This window comes from Carcharhinus amblyrhynchos, chromosome 7 (genome assembly GCF_965287045.1).
Source record: "Carcharhinus amblyrhynchos chromosome 7, sCarAmb.v2.hapA, whole genome shotgun sequence".
NCBI lineage: Eukaryota > Metazoa > Chordata > Chondrichthyes > Carcharhiniformes > Carcharhinidae > Carcharhinus > Carcharhinus amblyrhynchos.
Genome location: NC_137330.1, coordinates 16,556,001 through 16,568,725, shown reverse-complemented (window position 1 = coordinate 16,568,725; position 12,725 = coordinate 16,556,001). Strand labels below are relative to the sequence as shown.

The following is a 12,725-nucleotide window of genomic DNA, read 5'->3' as shown; positions in this document are numbered from 1 at the left end:
CAATCACTGTGCTAAAACTTAAGAAATGAGGAGTAGAACCTATGGTCCCACAAGCCCGTTCAACTATTCAGTAAGATCCTGGCTGACGTTATGCCTTGATTACACTTTCACTACCAATCCCCAAATCCCTTGACATCCCTGATATTACTGATGATGAATGGTTAACTTTCAATGACCTTGCCACATTCCTCATTTGAAAGAGTGCAAGGCTCACTGAGACTCTCATGTGCCTTTACTTGGATCTAGGAACTGGATAAGATCCAAGATTATGCCATGCACTGCTTTATGTTCCAACTTCTTCGACAGGGCCACAGGAGACACGAGATCAAAAGTCTTGTGAAAATTAATGAAAGCAGTGGGCTCTCTGAGCTTTACAACATCTCACAATCTTGTATAAGCCACATAACTTCTTCCGATTTTCTGAAAGGCAAAATTTTGTCTGTTTTATTTTCCCCCCCAGCTCTACTACCCTGCAGACGTCAACCGTACAAGTCAACAGAACTCAAGAAGAACCACATTAACAGCAATTGATATCAATGCAATTTTTCAGCAGTTTTTCAGGTTTATGGTAACTGTGCTCAAGAAGTTGAAGCATGTCCCTGCCTTAAGCAGAAATCCTGTTCCCAGGTGTATAATGGCAACTGATAGGAATGACTAGCCCTCAACATTGTTCTCCAAGATCACTATTGTTCAGGGATCAGTCACACATCCTTAGTTAGATCTGCAGTGCAGAATGTACTTTTTCCTCTTCGGATTGATTCTACAGTCTCATTCTGCACATCCAGGTGAATCTCCAATATGGCCCATTGGGCCAATTGCACAGCTCTGTATAATGCTCTCTCCAGATTATCAGGATGGGCGGCACGGTAGCACAATGGTTAGCACTGCTACTTCACAGCTCCAGGGTCCTGGGTTCGATTCCCTGCTCAGGTCACTGTCTGTGTGGAGTTTGCACATTCTCCTTGTGTCTGCGTGTGTTTCCTCCGGGTACTCTGGTTTCCTCCCACAGTCCAAAGATGTGAGGGTTAGGTTAATTGACCATGCTAAGAAATTGCCCCTTAGTGTCTAGGGATGCGTAGGTTAGAGGGATTAGTGGGTATAATATGTAAGGATATGGGGATAGGTCCTGGGTGGGATTGTGTTAGGTGCAGACTCGATGGGCCGAAGGGCCTCTTTCTGCACTGTAGAGTTCTATGATTCTATGTCTGTTCAAAGATACTGGACTTGTCAGTAATTCAAATTATAGAATCATGGAATGGAAATAACATCCACATAGGCCAGCTGGTCCACTGGACCTATGCCACCTCTTCAGAATGAGTTGCTCTGTCAGAGAGTCGGTGCAGACTCGAAGGGCTGAATGGCCTCCTTCTGCACTGTAGGGATCCCATGATTTCATCCTGGAAAATCTTTCAGGACTTCATCTGGAAAATTCAAGTAAGGTTATTTATTTGTCACAAGTAGGCTTACCTCAATACTGCAGTGAACTTACTGTGAAACTCCCCTGGTCACCACAATCCGGTGCCTGTTCGGGTACACTGAGTTTAGCATGGCCAATCCACCTAACCAGCACATTTTTCAGATTGTGGGAGGAAACCAGAGCACCTGGAGGAAACCCACGCAGACACGGGGAGTATGTGTAAACTTCACGCAGATAGTGACCCAAGCCATGAATTGAACCTGGGTCCCTAGTGCTGTGAGGTAGCAGTGCTAACCAGTGTGCCATCCCCAAAATGTCAGTGTTTTTCTGCTCTACCTAATTGGTCGCCTTGCACAAGTTACCAGGAGAATAGTTGTGGTTGGTAACGGGGATTTTGCCACGGAATCCGCCTGCTCCGGAAGCGGAATGAGAGGAGACGAAGACAGGCAAGGCAGGACCCGTTACTGCAGGAGAGAAGAGCCAAATGACAAAGACAATTCCAGTAATCTGCATTCAAACTTTTCAACCATATCCTCATGAAGATAACTATAAACTATTCCGCCCTGACACCAATTGCTACCAGCTCTGTTTAAATATATTAAAAATGAAGGCAGAATTCAGAAAGAGAAAACCAGCATTTATAAATTTATAAACTGCAAAAAATCTGGTGTTAGAACCATAGAGTCCTACAGTGCAGAAAGAGGCCCTTCGGCCCATCGAGTCTGCACGGAACACAATCCCATCCAGGTCCTATCCCATATCCCTACACATTATACCCACTAATCCCTCTAACCTACACATCCCTGGACACTAAAGGGCAATTTCTTAGCATGGACAATCAACCTAACCCGCACATCTTTGGACTGTGGGAGGAAACCGGAGTACCCAGAGGAAACCCACGCAGACACGAGGAGAATGTGCAAACTCCACACAGACAGTGACCCGAGCTGGGAATTGAATCCAGGACCCTGGAGCTGTGAAGCAGCAGTGCTAACCACTGTGCTACCGTGTTCACCCTCAGTAACTATCAATATGAGTTTTTAACCACTCTACAGAGTCTATGAAATGTAGAATGAGTGATGATAGCAGATGAGGTGGATGTTGTTGAGATTCTGAAGAGGAATGTTCAGGTAATCTTCTGTAATGCCCTTAAGAATTTGTGGGCCACAGTGGCCTCGCTCAGACAGTGCCATTTCAAAATGGGCTTCGCAGTCTGAGCTGCCTGACTGACAGTGCAAAGGTGCAGTGATGGCTGTAAGGGGGAGGGGGTGCAAAGACAGGGAGGATTGTGGGCATCTGGAGAAAGGCCAATTGGCTCCATTGCATGTTGTTATGGGGTGACACAGTGGTAGGCACTGCTGATTCACAGCCCCAGGGACCCAGGTTAAATTACCGGCTTGAGTCACTGTCTGTGTGGAGTTTGTACACCGTGTCTGTGTGTGTTTCCTCCCACAGTCCAAAGATGTGCGGGTTAGGTGGACTGACCATGCTAAATTGTCCCATAGTGGCAGAAGAACTAGCTAGGGTAAATGTATGGGGTTATAGGGATAGGGCCTGAGTGGGACTGTGGTCAGTGCAGACTCAATGGGCTGAATGGCCTCTTTCTGCACAATAGGATTCTATGATTCCTGCATCACTGATCTCTGATCAGCCAGCGCAGTGATCTTCTGGGAGGACTAATCTGGGCTGTTCAATTAGAAGAGGCTTACACAGTGACTAAGCTGCCCAGAAGACAACAGCAGCTGCCTGAGCTTCCTTTGCAGTGGATTTCTGTCCCATGGAAGCATGTGATGTTCCATGAAAACTGTGACCTCAATCTTCACACACTGCATGATGCTGGACTGGAATTAACCAGTCTCTGCACCCTGGAGATGATGGTTTCCAGCTTGTGTGTCAGACCACTGGCCAAGCAGGAGCTCCATTCTTACATCCCCATAGACACAATACACAAGCTTTCAGGCAAGCTCTTCATTGTAGAGAGTATTAGTTTTGCTCTTAGATTTAACTTCACTGCCGCACCAACAATGTCCAAGACACAGTGTTCTTCTTTACCTCTGGACACAGGCAAACTGCACCTCAGTATAACTTACTGCGCAATGAGTCTCATTGCCTGCAGCAGTAAGCACTTGTACCAAGTCAGAAACTCTGTCCCCAACCCCAACCTCTGGTCTCTGCCCTCAAATCTCAGGATTTGAGTCGTTACAGCATTACATCAATCAGGGAAGGACAACAGGTCACCTCACAGAGAAAACAACTTGTGCTGGTACAAAGACTCTTGTCCCGCCATTTTAATCAAGATGGAATTTCATTGCTCTGGATTCTTTCCTTATTCTTTTGTCCATCTTGAAACATCTTTTTCAACTTTCTGCTCCCACTATCCGCTACTCAGTTCTTATTCAGGCGTCAGACCATGATAATCAGAAAAGAAAACGTTGACCCTGGCTATTTTGAGTCTTCTCCCTTAATTATTTTTTCTTGCCAGTTTGCAGAATAAGTGTGGATGGCTATGAAACTGTTGTTCTGATGGATAAAGTCTTGGGAGTCCAAGATAATTATCCTGCAATTTCAGAGCCATTGTATCTCCCTCACTGTTCAAGGCTCAGTTCTGGAGGAGTGTATCTATAGTTGGGATAGTGACTTGTTGGGGAGATATAGGGTTAGCATTCAGAGCACCTGGTCCAGATATGACTAGATCATAGAACATAGAACACTACAGCACAAACAGGCCTTTCGGTCCACAAGTTGCGCCGATCATATCCCTACCTACCAGGCCTATCTATAACCCTCAATCCCGTTAAATCCCATGTATTGAATCAGAAGTCTCTTAAAAGACCCCAACTAGTTCACCTCCAACACCACCGATGGCAGCCGATTCCACTCACTCACCACCCTCTGAGTGAAAAACATACCCCTGACATCTTCTCTGTACCTAGTCCCAAGCACCTTAAACCTGTGTCCTCTCGTAGAGACCATTTCAGCCCTGGGAAATAGCCTCTGAGAATCCACCCTATCTATACCTCTCAACATCTTATAAACCTCTATCAGTTCGCCTCTCATCCTTCGTCTCTCAGGGGAGAAAAGATCTAGCTCCTTCAACCTATCTTCATAAGGCATGCCACCCAATCCAGGCAACATTCTTGTAAATCTCCTCTGCACCCTTTCAATAGCTTTCACATCCTTCTTGTAGTGAGGCAACCAGAACTGCGCACAGTACTCCAAGTGGGATAATTATAACGCAATGTTACATAGTTAACGGGGATCTGGTGGGAAGCAAGAAGTAGAACATTGTGTATAGCATTGAGTTATCTGTATAGATCTGAAATTTTATTTTTATTTATTTTTATGAATAACAACCTACGGTAGTATTCTTAGGATAATAGACAAACCCTCAGGAAACCCATCCGAGACCTGAACTTGACAAAACAACACAGGCCATCTTTCTTTTCTCTATTGTTTTCACAATTTAGTCCATGCTTTTCTATTTATTATTGTAAATCATGTTTTTTGATCTCTAGCTAATTGTATATTTATGCCAATACCCAAAGCCTTGAGCTTGTCATCCCAACTGACACCCCAGTGCAAAGCTGCTGCATCATTTGAGATGTGCTTTTGGATGAGATGTTAAACTGAAGCCCTATAAGCCTCTCCTGCATGCATGACAGATCACTATTCAAAGGAGAGCAAGGTAGCTCTCTCTGGTATCCTGGCCAATAATTACTTATTGACCTACATCGCATAGGGCATCATAGTGACACAATGGTCAGCGCTGCTGCCTCATTGCACCAGAGACCCAAGTTCGATTCCTGGCTTGGGTCACTGTCTGTGCAGAGTCTGCACATTCTCCCAGTGCTGCATGGGTTTCCTCTGGATGCTCCAATTTCCTCCAATAGTCTGAAAGAGATGCAGGTTAGGTAGATTGGCTAAATTCTCCCTCAGTGTACTTGAACAAGCGCTGGAGTGTGGCAACTCAGAGATTTTTATATTGACTTCATTGCAGTATTAATGTAAGCCTACTTGTGGCCAACAAATAAAACTTAAAAACAAAATATCTACTAATTTTCTCAGTGCTGTTTGTGGGATCTTGCTCTGTTAAACTGGTTGCCACAGTTCCTATCTTACAAAGTCTTTCATACCCTTGAAACTCTTCCAACAATAGCTTTGTGGTGTCAGTAAAGGTGCTGTATAAATATATTTTTCTCATTGTCACACACAAAATAATTACTAATTAAATTACCGTTATCTCATGTTTTTCTTAACATCCAAATCATGCCCTTTGTTCTGATACATGAGACATCATAATGCCCATTTTGGCAATTCCACTGTTGACAGAAAGAGATGGGATTCTTTGGTTTGTTCTCTTAGTCCAATAAGAATATAATCTGTTGCTTTCGTTCTTCCTGTTTTTAAGACGCAGATGAACTTTTGCTTCTACCGTCTCCTACGTCCATTTTTCTACCCTTTCAGAAATATCAGATGTGAATAGAGCCAAGTGCCATGTAAAATTCTTGTCAATGAAGTTAATGAGAAAATTGGCAAACTTCTGATCATAACTGACTGCATCAAGATTTTTAGTTCAGCAAGAGATTGTGGCACACTTTTTTTTAACCAAATAACATTTAGCAAGTATCTTGTAGATATAATCAAGGCCTTAGTTTGAAAGACATATGGTGTCTCAGTCACCCTAGGCTAAAGGTGTAATTAAAAAGTAGAATTGGTTGACACAGGTTATCGAGTGTACACTGGCACATGCACATTGGACCAAGTGCCATGAGAGGGAGGGAAAAGTATGTGCTAAATATTTTAACAGAGAAAAGCTGTTGATATTTATTAACTGAACCTTAGTTTGCATGCACTATTCCTTGGATAACATGCAATGCTGTAAAATGCTGTGTTATCTTGTAAGCTGTGATCCACATTGATGCAAGGTCATTTCATTGTATAATTAGGTTGTCAATGTACCCTTTATTTAAATGCCATGCTGAGAAAACACACCAATATAACATTCCCTGAAAGAGAATATTACATCAGTATGATTGTACACACTGATGATCCATCAGCACAGAAATGTGCATCAACGCTAAATCAGTACAAAACAAGCTTCAATATTTGTTTTACAGATGAATGGTTAAATATTAAATGCTTGTCTTTTGAAACAAAATATGCACTGGATTATAAATTAACTGATTATCTGTAACACACAAAAAACATGTAGATGATACTATTTTCTTAACATATCAGTGGATTAGCTTACAAAATCCTGTCAAGAACATCCTGGTCGAAATCAAAGATGCAGTTATAACCTTTTGGAAAAGTTAGCACTTATCAGACGCAAATGTGGCTGATCCGTTTCTGGGTGTTTCATATATTTGAGATAGGGGATTAGCGAGCTAATGGCTTGGACCAGGAATCAGAGAGCCCCTAATATAATGCGCAGGAAAATTGGTTGCTACGAAACCATTTGAGTGTCAGCTTAAGTGTAGTACAACAGCCTGGCACCTGTGTTTACCAAAGAGAAAAGCTTCCAACACAGCACGAGTCCAGTGTGACCTATTTGTCTCCCTTGTGTCTGTAAAAAAATGATGCCCTACTTTCCCCCAGTCCCAATTTTACCGTGGCCAAAGGAACACGAGAAACTGAAAATTTCTACGGCAATCTTACAAATCAAGCAAAAAAAAAATGCAATTGTGTTCGCTTTTTAATGCCAAAGTGTAAATTATTTAAATATATCACATAAATTGAGAGTAATTTTGTTTGTATATAAAGGTAGATATATATTCAGATATTTTGATATAATATACAGAGGGAGAGAGAGAGAAATAAACCTTTCTCTACAAAGAATAATGTTTTTATATATAAACATGTTGGAAGCTTCCACTTACATTCTCAAAATATTCAGGGACTGCAGTTCACTCAGCTTGTGCTCTGGCAGCAGTGTTGAGCTCGCTGTAATTTTCAATCTTTCCATAAGTAATTGAAGAATATTGTTGTATTTCTAACCATAGTCTAAAAATAAGTTTGATGCGCACAGAATCACTCACGTTTAACAGTTCCGTAATTCTAGCAAGAGGGTGGATTCGCCCCTGTCACAGTGAAACTCGAGTGTTGCTGGTCATAAATCGAGCAATGCAGTTAAAGGATGAAACAAACGAGCATAATTACAAAAATTGGCAAAGCACAACCAGCTTTGATATATTTGGTACCTGGACTTAAATGCAGTCTAACCGTTGCATTGAAAGGGAACGTCAACAACTCACTTGCTGTGGGTTTGGGCGGTCTGACTTCGAATCAGTTTTGGGATTTAAGGACAAAATGAAATGAAATGAAAGTGAGGAGATGCTGTTACTGATACAAACTTTCAACGCAATGATTCTATCTGTAGTATGTCTCTATCTCAATCTGGCGTTTCAATGTTGAAGTAATGTATGTTTTCAAATTCATTTCCCTTCAGGATTTTCATGCCAGATGTGGGATCATTGATCAACAATTATCAATGCTGTTGAAAAATTATGATCATTAGATAAAGGCTAATATACTTACATTCTCATATATCTATCCACAGTAATATTGTCTAGGCATTGATAAAGCAAAATTCAACCCCTTTCAATTGGAAAATTCAATTAAGTTAGGATCCATACAATTCCTACAGTGTAGAAGGAGGCCATTCGGCCCATCAAGTCTGCACCAACTCTCCGAAAGAACATCCCACACATGCCCATTCCTTACCCTATTGTCTCAAGCCCACACATTCACCATGGCTAATCCACTTAAGCTACATATCTTTGGACACTAAGGGGCAATTTAGCATGGCCAATCAACCTCACCCTCACATCTTTGGATTGCAGGAGACCAGAGTGCCCAGTGGAAACCTACTCAGACACGGGGAAAAGGTGCAAATTCCACACAGATAGTAACCCCAGGCCGGAATCAAATCCAGGTCCCTAGTGCTGTGAGGCAGCACTGTTAACCACTGTGCCATCGCGCCATCCTAACCACTGTGCCACCATGCTACCCTTCCGATAAATGATAAAGGATGAGGAATGGCACTCCATCTGTGTGCTTTCTGAGGTTATAGAAAACACAGCTCTAAACTGTTTGCTTGAATAAATCTTCTGAAATTTGCCATTCAAGTTTTGCCATACAAGCCTATCCCCCTTTCCTTTTTTTAAACCACGATTCTTCAGCTTTCAACTGACTGGAACTTTTGCGATTTGAACTGAGACAGGGCAAATTGCTTAAAATGCAAGGCACATTCCAAGCTGAAGGTGAGAAACTAAAATATCACTCTCAGGCAGCATGGTGGCACAGTGGTTAGCATTGCCCTGGTTCAATTTTAGCCTTGGGTGACTGTCTGTGCGGTGTCTGCACATTCTTCCTGTATCTGCATGGGTTTCCTCCAGGTGCTCCTGTTTCATCCCACAGTCCAAAGATGTATGGATTAGACTGATTGGCCATGCTAAATAGGGATACAAACGAATGGTCTAGTTGGGTACATGAGCGGTGCAGGCTTGGAGGGCCGAAGGGTCTGTTCCTGTGCTGTATTGTTCTTTGTTCTAAATTGTCCCTTAGTATCAGGAAGACCAGCAGGGTGAATACGTGGGATTGTGATTGGTGCAGACTCGGTGGGCTGAAAGGCTTCCTTCTGCACTGTAAGGATTCTATGATGGGAATGTGATGAGAGAGACATTTCCTATAATCCAGACAACCATCTAAACTCTTAACTGTCTGAGGAAGGGACATTAAAAATGCAAAGACTTGGGTATTGAAACAATAATTGAACAGAGATACCCACCTGAAACGCATGGAGATCATAAATCAGAAATCTAACTCAGCTTTCAATATACTAACTGAACCCTAAATATTCTATGTTCATATAAGCACTCTATAAGTGTATGTGTAGTCTTACAACAAACTCCATGTATTAGTGACCAGCTTTGTTTGTGAGACTGCCAAATACTGACAATGTGTTATTACTCAGATCAAATGCCACTGTGTCACTGCCTTTTGGGCAAGAGAATTTCAAAACCTAACAACTCTCAGAGAATAAATTCCTCTACTTCAATATGAGATCCCTTATTTTTAAATTGTGCCTCCAGTTCTACATTCCCCCACAGGGGAACTAATGTTTTTAACATCTGTCTTGCTAAAACCTCTTAGAATATGATTAATTAAGATCACCTCTCATTCTTCTAAACTCCGAACAGTAGAGGTCCAAATTGCTCAACCACTCCTCAGAAGACCTTCTAACAGAACCTTCTCTGACATTCTAAAATAATGTATGTCACTTTTTAAGCAAGGAAAGCTACACAGTAATCTTGGTGCTGTTGTGTGAATCACATCACAAACATCTGGATTAAAATTAGTAACTTCATTTCACTTAGATGTGTCCTTTGTAAAACAGGAGAGGGGAAGTTTATCCCATTGACTGGCTCAACTAAAACCTAAATCTCAACTCTGACTGACTGCCCCATGCACAATCTGGTACACTAAAGCCATCAAGTGCCAAAATGACTCAATGGCGTCTGGGACCTTAGAAAAATCATTTTGTTCTGCAGAACACTTATTCACAAAGAACACAAGCACAAAGGTTAAACTAGATCCATCTTCACATCATCTTCATTCATGGTACATGAATTAAGTCAGTGCAATTGCACTAAATTTATCTGGTGTCTTTAAATGATAAAGTATCTTTCATTTGTTGCCATAAATCATGTCCAAAGTTGTTGACATTTGAGTTTTGTATATTATTAGCAAGGTATCTAGTTATTAAAACATAATTTTACTGTGCCCAATTAGTAATGCAACATGTTGAAGTCAAGACAGTGTGTACTGATAATGTCACTACATCAGTAATCCAGAGGTCTGAGCTAATGCTCTGGGGACATGGGTTCAACATGTCAGCACTACAGCAAATGGAGTTTAAACTCAACTCATTATTCTTGAATAATAAAGCTGGTCTCAGTTAATAACATTTATCATAAAAAAAATCTGGTTCACTTTGGGGAAGGAACTTTGCCGTCCTTACCTGGTCCGGCCTACGTGTGATTTTAGACGCACAACAATGTGGTTGACTCTTAACTGCCCTCTGATACTTCTTAGCAAGCCACTCAGTTCAAGATCAATTGGGAATGGGCAACAAATTCTGGTTTTACCAACGATACCCACACCCCATGAAAGAATAAATGGCGAACACTCGAGCGCTCATCTGTTCTGAATCACAGTGGGAATCAACTGGTAGAAAGGACAAAAAATAAACTGAAGGATGAGGTTAACACTGGGTGGCGCAGTGGATAGCAATGCAGCCTCACAGTGCCAGGGATCCGAGTTCAATTCCGACCTTGGGCGACTGTAGAGTTTGTAAGTTCTTCCCATGTCTATATGAGTTTCCTTTGGGTGCGCTGGTTTCCTCCCACAGTCCAGAGATATGTGGGTTAGGTGGACTGGCCATGGTAAATTTTCCTTGGCGTCCCAAAATGTGTAGGTTAGATGGATTAGCCATGGCGGCATTATGGAGATAGGGCAGGAAGAGGGCCTGGATAAGACAGTCAGGAAGTTGGTGCAAATCCGATGGACTAAATGGCCTCCTTCTGCACTGTAGGGATTCTATGAATACATCGTTGCATAATTTAAGGGCGGCACGGTGGTTAGCACTGCTGCCTTACAGCTCAAGGGATCTGGGTTCGATTCACAGCTTGGGTCACTCTTTGTGCAGAGTTTTCACATTCTCCACGTGCCTGAGTGGGTTTCCTCTGGGTGCTCCGGTTTCCTTCCACAGTCCAAAGATGTGTGGGTTAGGCTGACTGGCCATGCTAAACTGTCCCTTAGCGTCCTGGGATGTGTTGGTTAAAGGGATTAGCAGGGTAAATATGTGGGGTTATGGGGATTGGGCCTGGGTGAGATTGTTGTCAGTGCAGATGGTCCGAATGGCCTCCTTCTGCACTTTAGTGTTTCTATCGCAGGTTAATATTGTTGAAAGAGGAGAACACTGGCAGAAAGAGAGTTGAAAACATAGTAGAGTGAGAATTTTTAAAATTCTGGTAAAATAGAACTCTTGCCTCCTTTTGGTTTTGCTTTTGAGAAAGCAACATTTTGCTCCGTGAACTCTCAGCGCAATTGTTTACCCTAAAAAAAATACCAAACCGAGTTTGCCTGCAATAACTTCTCTGAACTGCTTGTTTAGGTTACTAACCTTGCAATTAATGAGCTCAAACCTTTGTTATTGCTGTTGTGGAGTGTTTGGGATTGTAATACTGGCGTAGGTAACAGTGGGAGGAACTCAATCCACACACATGCCATTGACTAGCTCAATTTTATAATCCCGAGGATTTTGCTTCCTGCTGACTCAATTAAAATGTTTTGTGACCATCATAAGTTCATCCTGCATGGAGAAGCTGACCTTGCACTTCCAAACTGCAGGCTGTAAATCATGCTTGCAAAATATTTTAGCACTTGCAGTTAATTGACTCGAATAACCATTGGATTCACTCAAATATATCCAGGTAATCAAAGTTACGAATCACGAAACAAGCAATTAAATTGTTCAATTCCATTTTCCAAAGCTACCTATCAGGATATGTAATGAACAAATCAAACAGTATTTTCAAACCATGTAAGCTTATCATTTCTTTCCTCATGTATGCCAGCCTACACCAGTCATTCATTTTTCATTGAAAAAAATATAAAATTATGGGGAAATGGGCTGAAAAGTGGGATTCATTGGATTAGTTTTTGCACCAGCTGACATCTTCCTTCTGTGCTGCCTCATTCAATGATTGTAATCATTTTCTGCTTTCTCACTCATGGCTCCAAAGATCACACATGGTGAGATATCAGCTATGTTCAAATGGGCAACTATTACACATCTCATCTGAGATCTTATTAAAGCATGCACATAAAATTGGGAAGGTTACATAATGGGTATGTTAATGTTGACCCCTTAAGTTCCTACATGCCATCTCAGTGTGTGATCTTCTGTGTCATAAGGGAAAGGTTTGCTCCAATATATGACTAATAATAAACGCACGCAAATATTCAATTCAACTTATTGGTAAAATCACAGGTACAAAATATGCAACAATAAAAAAGTACCTCTCGCCCTCTCTTCAAGTCCAAAAAATTGAATTATTCAGTGTTGCAAATTTCACCACTGCCTTGATTGTTGGATACTTCCAGCTTCTGTGAATAAATCCTGCCTTGAAAAAGATTCGCAACATAAGGGTGTTGCCTTCATCAAGCTGTTAAAATATAAACTGTACAGCAGAACCACCAGAAAAATAACTGAAAAATGAGCCGGATCTATTTATAGATTGTG

The 12,725-nt window shown here is 41.7% G+C and overlaps 1 protein-coding gene across 3 annotated transcripts in view; it reads right to left on the bottom strand.

Annotated features, from left to right (window-relative positions):
• Positions 1–12,515, bottom strand: part of LOC145344813 (uncharacterized) — a 1,415,987-nt gene extending 1,403,472 nt beyond the window's left edge. For all 3 annotated transcript variants that reach the window (XM_080191980.1, XM_080191983.1, XM_080191981.1), the window contains exon 1: positions 12,503–12,515. The gene's annotated coding sequence lies outside the window, so the exon portion shown is untranslated. The remainder of the gene's footprint in view (positions 1–12,502) is intronic.
• Between the last annotated feature and the right edge of the window lie 210 nt (positions 12,516–12,725).